Source organism: Aulonocara stuartgranti (assembly GCF_965226115.1).
Source record: "Aulonocara stuartgranti genome assembly, chromosome: 14".
NCBI lineage: Eukaryota > Metazoa > Chordata > Actinopteri > Cichliformes > Cichlidae > Aulonocara > Aulonocara stuartgranti.
Window position 1 is genome coordinate 28,812,721 of NC_138950.1, and position 17,868 is coordinate 28,830,588.

A 17,868-nucleotide genomic window follows, 5' to 3' on the forward strand; every position below is an offset into this window, starting at 1 on the left:
CTGTGTGTGTGTGTGTGTGTGTGTGTGTGTGTGTGTGTGTGTCCTCACAGAAGGAAGGTCACGACAGGAGCTTTTTTCAATCAGTTTTTACAAGAAGTGTAGCTCATACAATGGTATAAATGTATTATTTGCGATACTTTATAAATATGAACCTCTAAAGATTTTGAGTTCGTGCACATTGTGAATCAAGAATCTAAATATTTGTATCACAATGATTTCTATAAAAGCATTTTGTTTATGGGGATAATGCGACAAATCTTTTGTGACCCTATTAACGATCAATGGTAATTAAAGAGGAACCCTGGCTCTGAACATTTTCGTGACAAGTGACAGCGCAGACATCTACTAACGAGAGAACATGTTTTATCATCATAAACACGATGATAAGACGCATCGTTAAAGCGTCACTTCAGTAATGTTGACTCGTGTTTTTTAATAGATGAATTAAAACACTAAACTCTAATTTCTGCGGATTATTTTAAGTTTACAGAATATAACATGTGGTAAGACGACGAGTTTTACTTCTCACTGTCCATGTTATGAATGATTGCGTTTTTATGATGCGTAGTAAAACGACCCCCTCTTCTTCTTCTCTGTGTTGTTCTTGTGTGTGTGTGTGTGTGTGTGTGTGTGTGTGTGTGTGTGTGTGTCTTAGAAGTCAAATAATACATTAGCCATACTTAAAAAAACATCTGAATTTCATTTAGAACTGAGATTCTAATTTGTAAGCAGAAATCTTATGCACAGCCAGAAACATGTTTCCCCACTTTCACAATGCTGAGGTGCCAAATCCACAACCCCCCAACAAATGGTTTATTACACGCGGGTGTGAAGGGCAAGCTTTACTTACACAGCCTCACACACAGTAGATTTTTAAAGTTTTTTTGGGTACAGTGGTTTAGCCACAGATGCAACATCCACTTTTGATAAAGATCACTCCACCTGTTTATTTCTTAAGAAATTAAGCATCTTTATTAAGCTCTTATTTATACATGTCTACACAATAATAGACACCGTGTGCTCTGAGACGTTATAGTCTTCTACTTCTGCTTCCTATTTTCTATGAGTTTTCTATGAGTCTGTTGTGGCCAGTGCGATCCTCTATGCTGTTGCATGCTGGGGGAGCAGGCTGAGGGTCGCAGATGCCAACAGACTCGATAAACTAATCCGTAAGGCCAGCAATGTTGTGGGGATGGAGCTGGACACCCTCAAGGTGGTGTCGGAGAGGCGGATGCTGTCCAAGATAAAGACAATGTTGGATAACACCTCCCACCCACTCCATGACATGCTGGTCAGTCACAGGAGCACGTTCAGTGAGAGACTGAGATTACCGAAAAGCACCACTGAACGACACAGGAAATCTTTCCTGCCTGTGGCCATCTCCCTGTACAACGCATCCACTTAACACACTGTTTGCTGCTACAGCTACACATGTTTCTTTTCCAGCTATTTATTTATGAGTGACTTATGTATGTATGTATGTATGTATGTATATATATGTATATATTGTACTATTCTTAGTTAGTGTATTGTCTGTCTTGTCTTAATGTTGGTTTATAATGGAGCACTGTAACAAAAAATAATTTCCCCCAGGGATCAATAAAGTATTCTGATTCTGATTCTTCCATCGGTTTGGATTTTTAAACTCCCAACCTTTCAGTTTGTTATGAACGACTTATATTTCTAACATTTTGTGATGTAAAAGTGAACCATGTTTTTTTTTTTTTTTTTTTTTTTTTGATGGAAGGACTTAAGACAGGAGTTATTTAAACAATTCTAAATGACAGTGTGATGGCCATAGTACTTTATGTGGGCCAAATGTGTTAAGGATAATGTTTATCAATGTAAAATTGCAAAGAACCTTTGAATAGATTATAACATTTTGTAAACAGTTACCTCAGAAGCTGTATTGGTAGATCTATGTATGTAAGGTAAAACTATCCACAGTACTTCCACTTAAGTAGCTAAACACATAAAGTCACCCTTACCAATAATACGCTGCTCCTTAAAAAAGTAGCACAAACAGACAACTGACTGAGCAATGATAAGTAGAGCTACCCGAGGCCGATACTCAAGCAGAAGAAAATTAAAAGTTGTTGTTTTTGTGGCTCGAAAAATTAAAGAATGTATGTTTAATAATTCAACAAGACCCACACCTTCAACACATGTACATCCAAATTTTGGAACAGGCTCAACATTGCTGTTGTTCAATAGTTTTTATCCGTTTGAAAAAGTCATTTTACGGCTTTAATGTTTCCAGCTGATAAGGAGAATGAGTGCGTTTCAAATGAGCGTCCGAAGGCTTTAAACATCTGCTTAGTCTGTAACGACAGTATCAAACTACAGAGCATTGTTTTTACTAAAATTCAACATTTTCAGATGAAAATTTGGCTACTTTTTTTTTTTACTGTAACACCCACCTCAACGCCGTTGTTAGGATACTCTTGGTGATCACATTTTTTCATATTTATGCTTCTGGCACTGAGGGTATCTAATACGCATGTTGTCGCTGTGTTTTGTACTACCAGCTGTGAGGGCTCTGCTTTTGCTTTGAGCAGTCTGTTTTTATTTTGTCTCGTGAGTGTGTGTTTTTCAAACGAGATCCTCGTCAGTTTGATTTTGTTACCACAAACTTTGTGTGAAGTTCACAACAGAGGTAAAGAGATTTAAACACCCCAGTTTAAGGAGGCAGGCAGGGGTTGGACCACCTGCACAGGACAGGTGAAGCGGAGAGTGTCCGGGGAGATGTGCAGCAGAAGCAGAGGGAACATTTTACTAGATGATAAATGGCAGATTTAGATGATTAAGGATTTGTTGACAAGATTAAAAGACACGTCCGTCAGAGTTCAACAACATTACAGTTTGATTAAATAAAACTTTTTTAAACTACACAAGGGTCATTTTCTCCTCTGATAGTAATCATATTAAACATGTCAAGAAAGAAAGAGTATAAAGAAAATAGTAAATGTGTGTCTAATTAAACTCTTCCTGTGAGCCTTACATCATCCTTTAATATGTTTGGTGTTACAAACTTGAAGAAGCACAGAAAAGATCATCAGACATTAATCTAATCAGTTTTCAGCCTTCATTCGTATTGAAAAGTTGAAATCTTCCCTGCTAGACCCAAGTGCAGCGTTTAACACCGTCGGCCATAACATTTTATTACAGCTATTATTAAATGGAGAGTGCTCTTCACACACTGAGGTTAATTATGAAGCTCCACAGGCTTCTGTGCAAAGACCAGTTCTGTTTACATTATACGTGCTTTAGAAGGCATAGCATAGCACAGGTCAGCTCAGCAACATCTCGACTTTGGCTTGTTTTTTCTGGTTAACGTAATTTAGAATTAAAGTTTAGTGTTCTTAGCATTTAGGATGGCCGTGGCGAGTAACTCAAGTGCTGTAAACATTTCATCAAAAGTTATCTGAGTTGGAAGGGTGGCTGTTAATAAGCCATTCTTAAGGAAGGAGAACAGAGAAAAATAAGGCTGAGGTGTGCCAAATTACACAAGAAATTGACTGGAAAAAGAAATCAGCTGTAATATGTCTTATGGAGTAATGAATCCAAATTTGAAATATGCATGGAAGAGGTCCGAAGAGAGATACAACAGTGAATGTCTATAGCCGTCTTTAACACAGCGTGGATACTCTACCGTGCTTTGAGGCTGGATTTCAGCCAGTGTTGTTGGAGCTCTTATCCAAATTAATCAAATTATGAATGTAGAAAAGTTCCACCAGATTTTGATCGACCATGTAATACCAAGTAATGTCTGATTGGCAGCAACTTTCAGTACGACAATGATCGCAAACATACTGCCATTGTAGTCAAAGTATGCCTGGATGAAACAACGCATCAGTCATGGATTGATCTCTCCAGGGTTCGAACCTCAAGATAATCGAAGCAGTGTGGGATCATCTTGACAGAAAACAAAACAAAAGGCATCCAGCATCCAAAGAAGAGTCTCGGATGTCTTTCAAGAAGCCTGCAGAACTAAGAAATTACAAGAAAGCTTACCTATTAGAGTTTAAGCTGCGTTGAAGAATGAAAGGCAGCTTTAACTGAACAAAAGGGTAAAAAAATCCCACATTGACGGCTAACTCAAGAGACAAAAAGCATTAGAACTCAAGTCATTACCGTACTTAAGGATAAATAAGTTAATTAATTACATTAATGCATAAGCAGAAAATAACCTACAGTAACTGCTTTGCGATATGGAAGTGCAAAAGACAACTGAAAGGGAGGATAGTTTCTATTAAGGGACAGAGGAACGATAAGAAACGATAAGAAATCAAGGAGTGTGGTGTAGATAAGTGAGGAAATCCGATCATTACTACAAATTTAGTTGAAATTTAAATATTTTAACTATGGTGTGTGAGGTGGGCCCCTGGGTGCCTCCTGTGAGGGCTGTCTGTTTTCCACATTCTGCAACGGTAAAATACGACTTAGAGGCGGATATTTGTTTTACCAAATGGACAATTGCTGTTGACAAAACTCGCCTCATGGTTGACTCTGAGAAAAAAACTCTTTCCCACAGAGGGGAATAAACTTATTTGAATATGAGCTTTTTTCCACTAAGGCTTATTTTATGGGGAGATGTACGAAATTATTTACCGGGTTACAAGCAATGATAATATCGGCTGTTGACTCCTCATTTTCATTTTCTGTCTATTGAGAAAACCCAGTGTAAAAGTAGCTAAAAGTAATGAAGAAAAAAACTTTGGTCTGACAAGGAGCAGGCTGCGCAAAACCTACCTTATAGATGTTTTAATAATAATAATATTGTTTTGGGGGGCGCGTTATAGGTTATAAGCATTGAGAAAAAACTGATATCTGATATCTCACTCCTCCTTGACCCGCGGTGTGTGTGTGTGTGTGTGTGTGTGTATGTGTGTGTGTGTGTGTGTGTGTGTGTGTGTGTGTGTGTGTGTGTGAAACAAGATCGCCTGTCACGGCAATTATGGTTTGTTTTTTCAGTCCCTTGTAAAAGGGATTCTCAAAAGGAAAAGTAGTATTCAAAGAAAAGTATTCACTAAGGGATATTTATTCATTTTTACACATACGGGGTAGGCAGCCTGTAGGTTACAAGCGGATAGAAAGTTCTTCTTTTCATCACAAGCTATGGTGTAGCCTAAAAATGCAATTTGTTGCTAGGCAGATCATCTTAAAGGTTTTTTTTACTGCGTCTGTATTATAGGAAAATAAAATACTATTGAAATCTCTACAGGAAGTCACTCTTTATTCCCATTAAGAAATACAGAGAAAATCGTCATAATATTGAAACAGAATTCAGACTATGAGTTTGCGGAAAACTAGCTGCCGCTCTGTCTCTCTATACAGCACAAAATCAGCTGCTGCATCACCGCTGTGCTTCAGGAACCAAACCCCTCCCCTCATGTATATGGAACATGACGCATCAGGTCTGAAAATGACTAGACAATTCCGGAGTATTTCCGGAAGTGTCATAAGGTCCGGATCGAGGCCTTCCTTAGTAAATATGCTGTATTTGAATATGGCATATTCAAAGCCTTCTTCTTTGGGAGAGCAGATCTCATCGGACACAGGAGAGCTGCTGGGCTGCAGAATGAAATCCATCTTGTGTGTCTGAGGCTTAGAAATTGTGAACTCCTCCTCTCTGCTTTTATTCTCCTCCCTCTAAAAACTTTTTTCTTTTTTTTTCCCAACAACAGATGGCGCGCTTCCGGAGGTTTACCCCCCCTCCCTTCTCAGGATGCAATTCGACACGCTTAGCGACAGATGGCGCGCTTCCGGGGTTCGCCCCCCCTTCTCCGGATGTCGGGGGGTTCCCGCCCCCCCCTTCTCCGGATGCAATTCGTCACGGTCATTACTCGCTTCCGGGGGGGAGGGGCGAGGTCAAAAGGTCATGATTAGGGCCATCAATCACTTCGGATTAAATTTTGTCATAAACCGTATGGGAGTATCTCTCTACTTATTCATGATAACAACAATGACAATAATAGAGCTTTGGGTATCAGTGTTAAAAGAGTGCTACAAAGTGCAAAGAAACCATGGAAAGAGAAGACAAAGGATAGCTGAAGCTGCATAAAAGGAAGAGCCAAGCTATTTCACGCCTGAGAAGTTTTAAAATGAGACACTTGAGGCTGTGGGATCAGGTTGAACGGATTTTATTTAAAAAAAAACATCACAAGCACACATAAAACACACACCAAAACAGGACCCCTCTTGGAGAACTTGTCGTAAAAGTAAATTTTTAGTAACCATAAAAAATGAAGGTTTTGTACTAATTCAAAAAAGCTGAGCGCTTGGTGGTGAACTGAATCAAAGGCTAAATACTGTCAAGAAATTAGCATGCAATGAGGGACCTTATTAACCCCGCTAAGACAACTGCCACATCCTGTTGATGTCTTTTTGTGGATCTCATTTTCGAGCTCAGTGCATAACTTAAGGTATACCGTGCAGTTCTCTCACTGCCCCCTGCAGAGCTCAACTCGGCTGAATCAAACAGAATTAGTGATAAAACTGGGACGACACAAGGAACTTTCTATTTGACTGAAGTGGATGAAAAAAGTGGTGCTCTTAAAAGATGTTATAAACTTTGTTTCTGCACAAAGTAAAGTCAACTAAATGTGTGAGTGTGTGTGTGTTTGCACTTTTTTCAGGTCAGAACCAGTTCTAGCTAGAATAAAAGAAAACCACAAGAGGATTATCTTGCCGTCAATCGACAACATCAAGCACGATACCTTTGAGGTGGAGCGCTATGAGAACTCTGGCCATGGCTACAACTGGGAACTGTGGTGCATGTACATTAATCCACCCAAAGAGTGGTGGGAGGAGGGAGACATGTCTGCACCAATAAGGTATGCCAGCTTCTCCCATTTAAACGTGAACACAGATCTCACACTTCTGAGATGTATTTTTTTCCACTTCTTTAAGATTTTCAATAAAACTGCCACCAAGTTCTTTTTTTAGTTTTGGGGAAGATTAGGGGAAAACAAGAAAAAAAGCTCCTGATGGGAAACCAGACTTCATTAAAGCAATAAAAAAATTACAGCCTAAATTAGAGAGTGGTGAAAATAGGATTTTAATTATCTGATTATCACCCATATATTTGTGTTAAATTGGATTTCCTTCCATTCTTTAATTAAAAATAAGAATAAATTGCATGAGTATGCACAAAAATGTTTAGATTTACCCTCCACATAATAGGCTGAAATATAAAGTGTGAAACTTTGCATAGTGGAGATTTGGGTTGTAGAAAAGTACTCCAAAATAAACATCAGATAAAGCCACAAAAAAACACATTCTGGTGTTTGCAAACGCTCAGTGTCACATGATAGTGTGTTTTCCTGGCTGCAGGACGCCTGCCATGATTGGATGCTCCTTTGTGGCCAATCGGGACTACTTTGGAGAACTCGGTCTACTCGACTCAGGCATGGACGTCTACGGAGGGGAGAACATCGAACTAGGCATCAGGGTTTGTGTGTCACCCAGTTTCCTCTTGTTCCTGCTCCCTCTTTACCCCTGTAGGTTTTAAGTGGAGCAGTGGCCACCGTAGCGTGGCACCACTGATGAGGCCCCATTAAGAGTCCTGGAGGACCAGTCCTGTGTGAGCAGCTCACAGCAGGGCAATGGAGATAAATAGGTCACGTAGAGCAGAGCAGGAAGGTTGGAGTTTGTTTCTGTACATTTTGAGAGATTGGAGAGTCTTTTGTTTTTCTGCAAGGTTATTAGATTTTTCCTGAAAAAATAACGTCAAACATTTTCACAACCCGAGTGTGTTGGCTTTTATCCAGCAAGCTAAACAATCAAATATTTTTAGAAAGACAAAAACGGTTGCCTTGTCTTTGAGTTGACTTGGTCATAACTTGAATCTGAAATGGAAAGTTCTTATATCTTGTCATCAAAAATATCAAGATTCCCCCCAAAATTAAGTCTAGATAAGTAAACGTGTACAGATGCAATAAAACAGCTAAAATTCAGCTTCAACGCACCTATAAATATATTACAACTGCTGGAGATGAAGTATTAGCAAAGACATGAATCTAGCCCACAATGTCACATCTCAAGAACCACATTTCTTTCTGTTCCTCTTTTACTACAAAGCAGTGGGACACATATCCAGAGTTGCCCTGCGACAACAACATTTCTACATTTCACTACAACCCTTACAAGAGGATTGTTTGGATGTGTCCAGGGAGAAGGCCCTCATTCAGAGAAACTCTTTCATAACAAGCACTTGAATCAATGACTGTTTGGGTTTTAACAGGATTCTTGGGATAATGAATGTTAAGCGGTAGATATCAGCACCTCTATGGGGCAATTTTGCATGGTTGTTGTCCAACATCTTTTACATGAAATCATAGTACTGCTTATTTATCTTAGAGTGTGGCAGAGAGCAGTAAAATGTTTTTTTTTGGCATACCCTCTGTTGGTTAGCACCCGTGTCCTTGGGTAACAGAAACACATAGGTTATCTTTAAAACCTATGTGCCCATTTTCTGTTTGTAGTGCTCCTTATCTGTGGATGGAACATGTTTCATATTGTTCCCAGTGTGAAGAAAGACTGACGGACCTACTTTTTATCCAGTAGGAATGTTTGTCAGGAGTGAAATAGGTTGCATCTGTGCAATTGTTTGGCGACCTGTCAGTTTGAAGTTTCTGTTACGCTCACATCACTTTGACGTGGGTTCAGATAGCTTGGATATCCATGTCTTCATTATGTTCACAGCAGAAGGCTCGTGGGTTGGACACACTCAGCAGATACTTTATTAGATACACCTTGTCAGTATTAGGTTGGACACTCTTTTGCCTTCAGAGCTGTTTTAATTCTTCATGGCATAGATTCAACAAAGTACTGGAAACATTCCTCAAAGATTGATCGTGGCATGATGGCCTCATGCAGTTGATGCAGATTTGTCAGCTGTGCATTCACGATGGGAATCTCCCATTGCGTCATATACCAAAGGTGATCTATCTGATTGAGATCCCCTGACTGTGGAGACTTTCCTGTTAGCTCACAAGAGTAGCACCTGATATGGTCCTCTGCTGCTCTAGCCCAAATTCTTCAAGGTTCACGGTTCAAAGTAATGCAAAAGTGGTTTTTAAGAAGAAGTTATCTGTTTTACTGTTGCCTTCTTGTCAGCTCAAAGCAGTCTCTGGTCGGGTCTGGTATCAACAAGATATTTTCACCCAGAGAACTGTCTCTCATTGGATATTTCCTCTTTTTTGGACCATCCCTTGGGATAACCCTAGAGATGGTAATACAGAAATATCCTAGTAGATCAGGAGTTTCCAAAATACTCAGACCAGTCCTTCTGTCAACAACAACCATGCCTAACGTGTCTTAAATCTTCTTTCTTTTCCATTTTGATGCTCAGTTCTTCTGTGAGTACCCTGCCGAGATCCACTTTCTGGGTAAATTATTCATTATGAGAGCAGTTAATCTCCTTTTGAAGCTTGTGGATGTGCACAACAATTCTACCTAACAGTGAGAGGTCAATTCAGGGTCCAGTGGTTTGATCTCACTCACAGTCCTGCATGAATGAATTCACAGCACCATGTCCTGTTCTCATCTGTTCTTCAAGGGGTTTTCCTCTGAAGCCTCTGTGTTTGTTTAAGGGCTGTGTTTTTCTGTGGCTGGGATAGTTCCTAATTGGTCAGTTGCTGGCTTTGCACATTTGTTCTCCAAACCTGCAGAGGATACCTCAGTCTTGACCTGCTGATTTTGATGGCTATCATTGTGAATGAAGTAAGGATTACAGCTAGGTCATTGGATTCCACCACTGATCAACTTAGAGATTGTAGCTACATGATGCCCTTATTTGGGCATGTCCATTTTTCCTGAGGTTGTGTAGAAGCTTTTGGAAAAAGGGATGAGTACCACTGGCTGTTTCCAGAGAGGATCCTGGGAGGAAGTTATCTTGTTCAGCTTCCTATTTCTTCAATAGCAAGTCTGCTAGGTCAAAAAGCTCTTTTTTAAAGTTTTGCATTAAGAGCTGTTTCAGTAGCTCTAGATGCACCATAACATTGTTCTAGCCATTCTGATATCATTTTCAGCTCAGCTGCTGGGTGGTTTGTATGAGGAGATAATTGATTCAACCTTCATGCTCTGAGGTTTCTTTTCTAAACCACTTCACAAGCAGGTGAAGCTCTTCTGCTGCAGTTAATTCTTAAACCTTTAGCACCAAAAATGAATGATGTCCAGTAGTTCTCCACTTTATCATTATACTTTCTTTGACCTCTGTTAATGAGAAGCAACAAAAGGAACGAATCTTGGTCAGGAAGAAGAAATACTCTTGTACACATTTAAGGCTATTCATCATCTCTCTCCTCCATATCTCTCTGATCTGGTTCAGATCACTGCCCCATCTCGATGTCTTAGATCTTCTTCTTCCCTTTCTCTCTCCGTCCCTTCCCCCCGTCTTGCCACCATGGGGAGCAGGGCTTTCAGCTGCTCTGCTCCACGACTCTGGAATTCCCTACCTCCTGATTTAAGAAATATCTCTTCCATCTCTCTCTTTAAGTCCCAACTCAAAACTCACTTGTTGTCTTATGCTTTTATGATTGTGTAAACTGCTTGCTTTTATGCTTCTTTTTTTATTCTGTTGTTGTGTAGCTCTTGGGGCTATGCTAGCATTCATGTCTTATTGTTCTGGCCCGCTGTCCTACATCAAAGCTGGGAAATAGCATGGTGAACTGTAGAAGATGTTTTGGCCACATCTTCAAGCATGACTTGTGCTTCTGACCGTCTCTTCTTGTTGATCTTTAATGACATGCCTGGAATCATCATGGTGTATTCGCTGACTGGGAGAGTGCTCTGGATGATACGTTGTCACAGCAAACAATATAAGTAAAAAAACATGCATTTATGTATGTATACTCACAGTTGGAGCTTAAAAGTTAACCCAGTGCTGAAGTGCCGAAAACCTCAGCTCCTCTTGATGCCCCTTAAGGTTGGCTAGAAAAAAATGAATAAAAGCAACAATTAGATATTTTTTATATAACAGAAAACAAGAAGAAAAACCGAGAAGGACTTCTAAATGTACAGATTTAGCTTTCATTAGTTCCAGCACAAAGAAAACACGTCCTTCCAGGTGCTCTATGCTCCAGCTGTTAGCTGTAATTGACTTTATAAATCAGGACATCGCGGCGACTGTGCATCTGCCTATTTATATTTCCTGCTGCCCAGCAGCCAGCAGTATATTATTGTGAGCTTTAATTCATACTCCTACTACCCACAGGTGTGGCTGTGTGGAGGCAGTATGGAGGTGCTGCCTTGCTCCAGAGTGGCTCATATTGCACGAATGAAGAAACCTTACCACAGTAACATAGCTTTCCACACACGCCTTAATGCCCTGCGTGTGGCAGAGGTCTGGATGGATGAGTACAAGTCCAATGTCTACCTGGCCTGGAACATCCCCATGGAGGTGAGAACGGCATTTTTCTGCACCAAGACCTCTCTTAGAGAGGATGCTGTCAGTCATGCTTGTCTGTTTGTGACTATCAGATGTCCATGTTCAGAGCCAAACAGTTTTTCTTTTGGTTCCACAATTTATGTAGAGACTTTAGGCATAATAACTTCCTTTGCTCTTGCAGAACCACGGTATTGATTACGGAGACATATCACAGAGGGTTGCACTGAGGAAGAGTCTGCAATGTAAGAGCTTTCACTGGTACCTAGACAACGTTTACCCAGAGATGAGGAGGTACAACGATACGCTGTTCTACGGTGAGGTGAGCCATGAAGGACAAAGACACAGGAAAAAGTAAGTTTGTAGATGTAAGATCTGATGTACAAATTAAACCACTGAAATTAAATAAATGATACTTACACAAAGTCCTAAGAAACTTGTATCTCCTCCACAGACCAAAATATAACAAGAAAGCAGGGACTCAGACAGCATGTACATCCACATCTTCTCAGCTGTTAATAGAAAATAAATGAGATTTAGAACTTTGTCTGATCCACACTGACACATCCTTGTTTTTAGCCTTTATACATTTTTAATCGGTAATTATTTTGGGGAATATTCATATTTTATGAATTAAGTCTGACTCTTTTTTTTTGTGTATTTAAGGTCCGCAATTCTAAAGCAAGCCACCTGTGTATGGATCAGGGTGTGAAGGAGAACCACACAGCCACCCTGCACCCATGCCATGGGTGGGGTCCTCAGGTACAACACTCTTCCTCACCACCATACTAAAGAGTATACTCCATCTTTTTCCAGTTGCTTTGCTTTCTCATGAAAACATACAGTGAGCTTCTCCGGTGATGTGATTTGCAGCTGTGTCTCAATCACAGGCTCAGCTGAAATCCTCCAAGGAGCGAGTTCTGCTGTCAGAATAAAATTGTGTCTTGCACTTTTTGTGTTGAAGCCCTGAGTCAGCCAGTGTCAGCTCTTCATCCCTTCAGCCCTAAGGGCCTCTCTTTTTAGCTCACAGTGGTAAACAGGTGCTTTAGGCAGAAAGTCAAGGCTTCAGTGGTAAAATGCTAAAGGAGCTAAAATTTCAATTCAATTCTGGAAAAATGAGTGCCGCTGATAGGTTTGTAGCTTGAACCCATCCGCTGGAACGTTAAAGGCAATATAATTACACTGCAAAGCAAGACACGAAGTAGGCAAGCTTCATGTTACTCGTGCACGGGAGAGAACCGGACAATCGCCGTTCCTTCGCTTGGCCCCAGTTGCTCTCGTCCGTCCTCCCGTACCACTGTCCTTTTATTGAGGTTACATGAATATGCATAAGTTCGTTAACATATGACGTCTACATACACACAAAGAGTAATAAATTCAAATTCAAATTTTATTTGTCACATACACAGTCATACACAGTACGATATGTAGTGAAATGCTTGGACAACTGCTCGTGACCTAAAGAAAACAAAAAAGGAAAGGCTATGAATAAGGTAGGAAATAAATATGAAAAATTAAAAAGGGGTAAATTTAACTAGGAAGGAATAAAATATAAATTAAGGTTAAAAATGAAATAACTGTACAACACAAATTAGAATGAAGGGTAAATTTAACTGGGAAGAATAAGATAAAATATATAAATTAAAGTTGAAAATAAAATAACTGTACAACAAAATACACCAATACACAGTATAGAACTATATAAGAATGTATGAAGAAATCTAAATATAAATAAATATATACACAATAACAGCAGCTGTACAAGTATTAACCGGAAATGAAGAATATAGTGACCAGTGTTGTGCAAAAACAAAGTCCAGAAAGTCCAGTGTGTGTGTAAGAACTGTATGTGTGGGTCAGTACTGTGTGGTGGTGTGATTGAGAGACCGTATCGCCTGCGGGAAGAAGCTCCTCCTCAGTCTCTCTGTGTTGGTCTTCAGGGAGCGGAATCGCTTTCCTGACCTCAACAGAGAGAACAGTCTGTTGTTGGGATGGCTGAGGTCCTTCACGATCTTCCTGGCCTTGGTCCAGCACCGCCTGCTGTAGATTGAGTGCAGGTCAGGGAGCTCGGAGCGGATGGTGCGCTCAGCTGACCGCACAACCCTCTGTAGAGCTCGTCTGTCCTGCATGGTGCTGTTCCCGAACCAGGTTAAGATGTTTCCCGCCAGGATGCTCTCTATGGTGCACGAGTAAAAGTTCCTGAGCACTTTGGAGGGCAGTTGGAAGTCTCTCAAGCGTCTGAGGTGGTAGAGACGCTGACGGGCCTTTTTCACCACGGTGTTGATGTGACAGGACCATGACAGGTCCTGCGTGATGTGAACTCCGAGGTATTTGAAGCTGTCCACTCTCTCCACTGGGCACTCGTTGATGACGGGGGTCTGGTAGTTCCTCTCCTGCTTAGTGCTGAAGTCCACTATCAGCTCCTTTGTCTTACTGACGTTTAGAAGGAGGTTGTTCCTCTGGCACCAGTTCTCCAGATTCCTAATCTCCTTCAGGTAGGCCGTCTCGTTGTTATCAGAGATCAGGCCCACCACGACGGTGTCGTCAGCAAACTTGATGATGGTGGTGGAGCTGGTAGTGGCCACACAGTCATATGTGTACAAAGAGTACAGCAGGGGGCTCAGAACACACCCCTGGGGGGCTCCAGTGCTGAGAGTGGTGGAGGCTGAGACATGTCCGCCCATCCTTACTGCGTGCGTGTGTGTGTGTGTGTGTGTGTGTGTGTGTGTGTGTGTGTGTGTGTGTGTGTGTGTGTGTGTGTGTCTGTGTGTGTGTGTGTGTGTGTGTGGACTGCTGATCAAAGGGTCAAACATCCTTGGTCAGGAAGAGGGTAGCCTCCCCCTCACCCTAGATGGTTCATCCTAGATAACACGGTGAGGAAGTCCTGCAGTTCATCTAAACAAAGACTAGACTAGAACAGACGCAACTACGTTAATCCTACCGTAAAACAATAAAACACGGTATGACCTCTCATGCTCCCAAAGTGCTGTCTAATACACACACAGTTTGCAGACTATCAAGGATCAAAACCTCTACCAATCTACAATTAATTACAAAACTCTAAGCATATATAAGTAAATATTTCTAAGCATAAATGACAATCAACAATACAAATCGAACAGCCGCATCACACTTTCTTCACAAGACATGCTTCAGTTGCATTTTTTAAAGTTATCCTTTTGATGGAACAAAAAGTCTTCAGTTTTTATTAGACCACCAGTTTTTCACACTTGCACTTCCACGGAGATAAAAGCGACCCCATGGTGTCTTAGCGTGGGTTCTCTCCAGGTAGTCCGGCTTCCTCCCACAGTCCGATGACATGCACGTTAGGTTAAATGGTGACTGGCTGTAGGTGTGTATGCAAAACAGATAAAGCACATAAGTGCATAAAATAAAGTGCGATATGAATATCTGTGAAAAGATGAATGTAACTTGTAGTGGTCAAAGATACTAGAAAAACATTTTAATAAATACTCTGTTCTTAAGAAGAAGCAGTGACATCTAGGGACCACAAGTGGGATTTTTTAAGATTTTGAGTCCAAACGCTGTTAAATCACCTAACTTTTGTATGATGTACTGCAAACAGGATGCAGTTACTCTGCAAAAAGACCCAAACTGGGCTGACTGGGTGGTTGATGGAAAGCTTTATCTTTATATCTTTTGCAAGGCATTGCAACCACTATTCATGCTTTGTTAGGAACAGAATGCGATATAAACAATTTCCCAATCAGTCTTTATCGTCAGCACACTCAAAGCCTCAGAGCTAGATGCAACCAAAGGAACTGTTTTATCTGCACTGCTAAAGTGGAAATTACTATTAATCTGAACGAAAAAGCTGAAGTGAAAGACACAAAGGTTAGAAAACAGAGCGGGAAGAATCTGACTCACTTCTGCTTTTTCTTTCTGTCAAGTTGAGAAAACTGCAGAATTTGGTGTATATAAAATGTTAGGGCTATATGTGGGTTAGAACTCTGCTGAAACAACACTGTGATTAGCAGTGATGTACAGGAAAATCTTTGTGTTTAGCACTCAGTGAAGAACAAAGACATGTTTTGCCTCTCAGCAGTATTGGGAACAACACCATCCTCTTGTTCAAAGCAGCAAAAAAAAAACCCAACAGCTTGCATAATCAAGGAAAATTCCTGCCAGGTTACCTTCAACTTGTACATCATCACATACTTATTTCATCGTTAGCTAATAAAGAGAAGAGTATTCACTCAGCCAGTTCAGTAACTTTCCGTTTACTGTATGTGTGACGTATCTGTTTTCCTCTTAGTTAGGACGCTACACTAAAGAAGGTCAGCTGTTTCTGGGACCCCTAGGCAGCACTGGTGAGGACACTCGTTGTGTGGTGTACGATCAGATGAGCAACTTTCCTCAGCTCCTCAATTGTGAAAAGGTGACCAACGTGAAACAGAAGACATGGCATTTCTCTCAGGTCAGAAGTGTAAAGAAATCTCTTTTTCAATGATATAACTGAGTGTTTATAAGAGAAACTAAAATTTACTGGCATAGAGTTGAGAGGAAAAGTATCTATATGTCAGATTTTAAAAGGGACCTATTGAGCTCATGTCTGGGTCCATTCTTTTTTCTCTTGGACTCTAATATGAGAGTAGCTTTGCATGAATCTTCATTTCTCTCATACTCAGCATTGCTGCAGCCCCGTAGTTCATGCTTTATCTGACAGAACCGCCTTTATATTCCGAATACCTCCGTTGAAGCCACCTTTCTTTGTGTTAAAACCCTCACAAACAGAAGGTTTTAACACCGGGGCCAGTAGGACTTCACAGATAGATCTGTCTGTTTGTGATGACTATATTAGGATATCATCTCTGCTATTACTGAAATCAAAGCAGTCTGGTTAACGGGGATTATTTGCACATAAATTGAGACTTTGGCTATGATTAATATGAACAATAACTGTTGTAAAATTATATTTATGCTAGAAAATAAGGGGTCCTCTTAAGACAACTAAACCCAGACTGCTTAAAGGGTAACAAGCGACTCAATATACCTTTTACTTTGGCATTGATTCTCTTTTTCTTTTAATGTGAAAAACCTTTTGTAAGTCAATTTTCTGTTGGTCTTTTAGTTCTGTTTGGGTAACCTTTAAAAACTAAAGAGTTACAGCCTGTAGCACGGGAAGAGGAGAGCTTGAACAGTGATGCTGCAGACCTTCTGCCACATCGATTCTTTGTCACACAGCAGGACAAGCAGTGAAGAGTCCTGCAGACGTAGAAGTCTTAGGGAAATAGGGAGACCTTACTTATTTTATATAGATGTAAGGTAAAAAGTTAGTGCCATTTGTTTAAGAAAGAGGTTGCAACAGTTCACATAAGGCCCGGTCTGGTTACATACTGTTCTGTCACCATCACGCATTGTTCACAGACCATCTGTGAAATCTGTTAAAACCAAAGTATTGTATCTCCTTCTGCCTTGCAGAACGAATCGATCATAAATCGGGCTACTGGACGCTGTCTGGAGGTGGTGCCGGCTAATGTTTACTCCGGCCACCTGCTGGTCCTGCAGCCCTGCTCGGGGCAGAGGTGGACCATCAAGAACACTATGAAGCAGTGATCGCCTGGCCAGTTTCATTGGGACCAATTACAAAGGCTATTTCCAAGAGCTGTCACCTGACGTTACCTTGGCCAGTGGACAATCAATGATGCGGGGGCTCCTTAGCTTTTGAAATAAGACTCAAAAATAGATGGCTTTAAGGAGACGAGTGATGAGGTGGTTTGGAAACAATTGATGTTTTTTTGTTTTTGTTAGTTTTTTTTTAAAAACATGGACATTCAACGTGGTGAAAGTTTAGCATGAGGACCATTTCTCTATATGAATTTTACAAACTTTCAATGTGATGTTGCCATAATTCCTGTGTGCCACTTCTTTACAGTGTTTAAGTTTTAGTAGACATTTAATCGACCAAAAGCGTGTTCTTTCTTATGTGAAGGGGAAAAAAAGTTTCCATCTTCCATCAGTCTTTCTGCAATATTTCATTCATTTTGTGCCACGGACCGGCCCTAAATAACTAAAATGTGTTCATAACACACGGGAAAAGACACAGGGGAACTGAGGTAACGATAAAAACAATAAATATGAACGATAAAACGAAGAAAAAAACCCCCGGTAAACCATAAATTGCACACCTGAACCTCAACACTCGCGGCCCGGTACCAAACGACTCACGGACCGGTACCAGTGCATGGCTCGGGGGTTGGGGACCGCTGGTCTATGGTACTTAGAAATTAAGGAATGGCTACTCGTGACAGGAGAAAATTTTACACAGTTTAGCAAAAATGCCTGAAAAGTGATTCTTATGTTTTTCAGAAAATTCAAATCCTTGTAAATATTTATAATTTGAAGAAAAATATGCTAAAAATATTACTTGGTGTACTTTTTTTTTCAAATCACCCCAACAAGGACTCTGGGCTAAATCTCACTTCTATGTTTTATGGATTCTGACTTTTATTGCTATT

At 40.5% G+C, this 17,868-nt stretch overlaps 2 pseudogenes across 2 annotated transcripts in view; both read left to right on the forward strand.

The window, feature by feature from the left end:
- LOC309687638 (polypeptide N-acetylgalactosaminyltransferase 17-like) overlaps positions 1–17,166 on the forward strand; it is a 27,834-nt pseudogene extending 10,668 nt beyond the window's left edge. The window contains exons 3-9 of the transcript in view: positions 6,639–6,836; positions 7,336–7,453; positions 11,219–11,404; positions 11,574–11,711; positions 12,056–12,151; positions 15,666–15,827; positions 16,832–17,166. The product of the transcript in view is annotated as a polypeptide N-acetylgalactosaminyltransferase 17-like (transcript). The remainder of the gene's footprint in view (positions 1–6,638; positions 6,837–7,335; positions 7,454–11,218; positions 11,405–11,573; positions 11,712–12,055; positions 12,152–15,665; positions 15,828–16,831) is intronic.
- Positions 1–17,868, forward strand: part of LOC309687732 (polypeptide N-acetylgalactosaminyltransferase 17-like) — a 106,711-nt pseudogene that overhangs the window by 31,099 nt on the left and 57,744 nt on the right. The window lies entirely within an intron of this gene.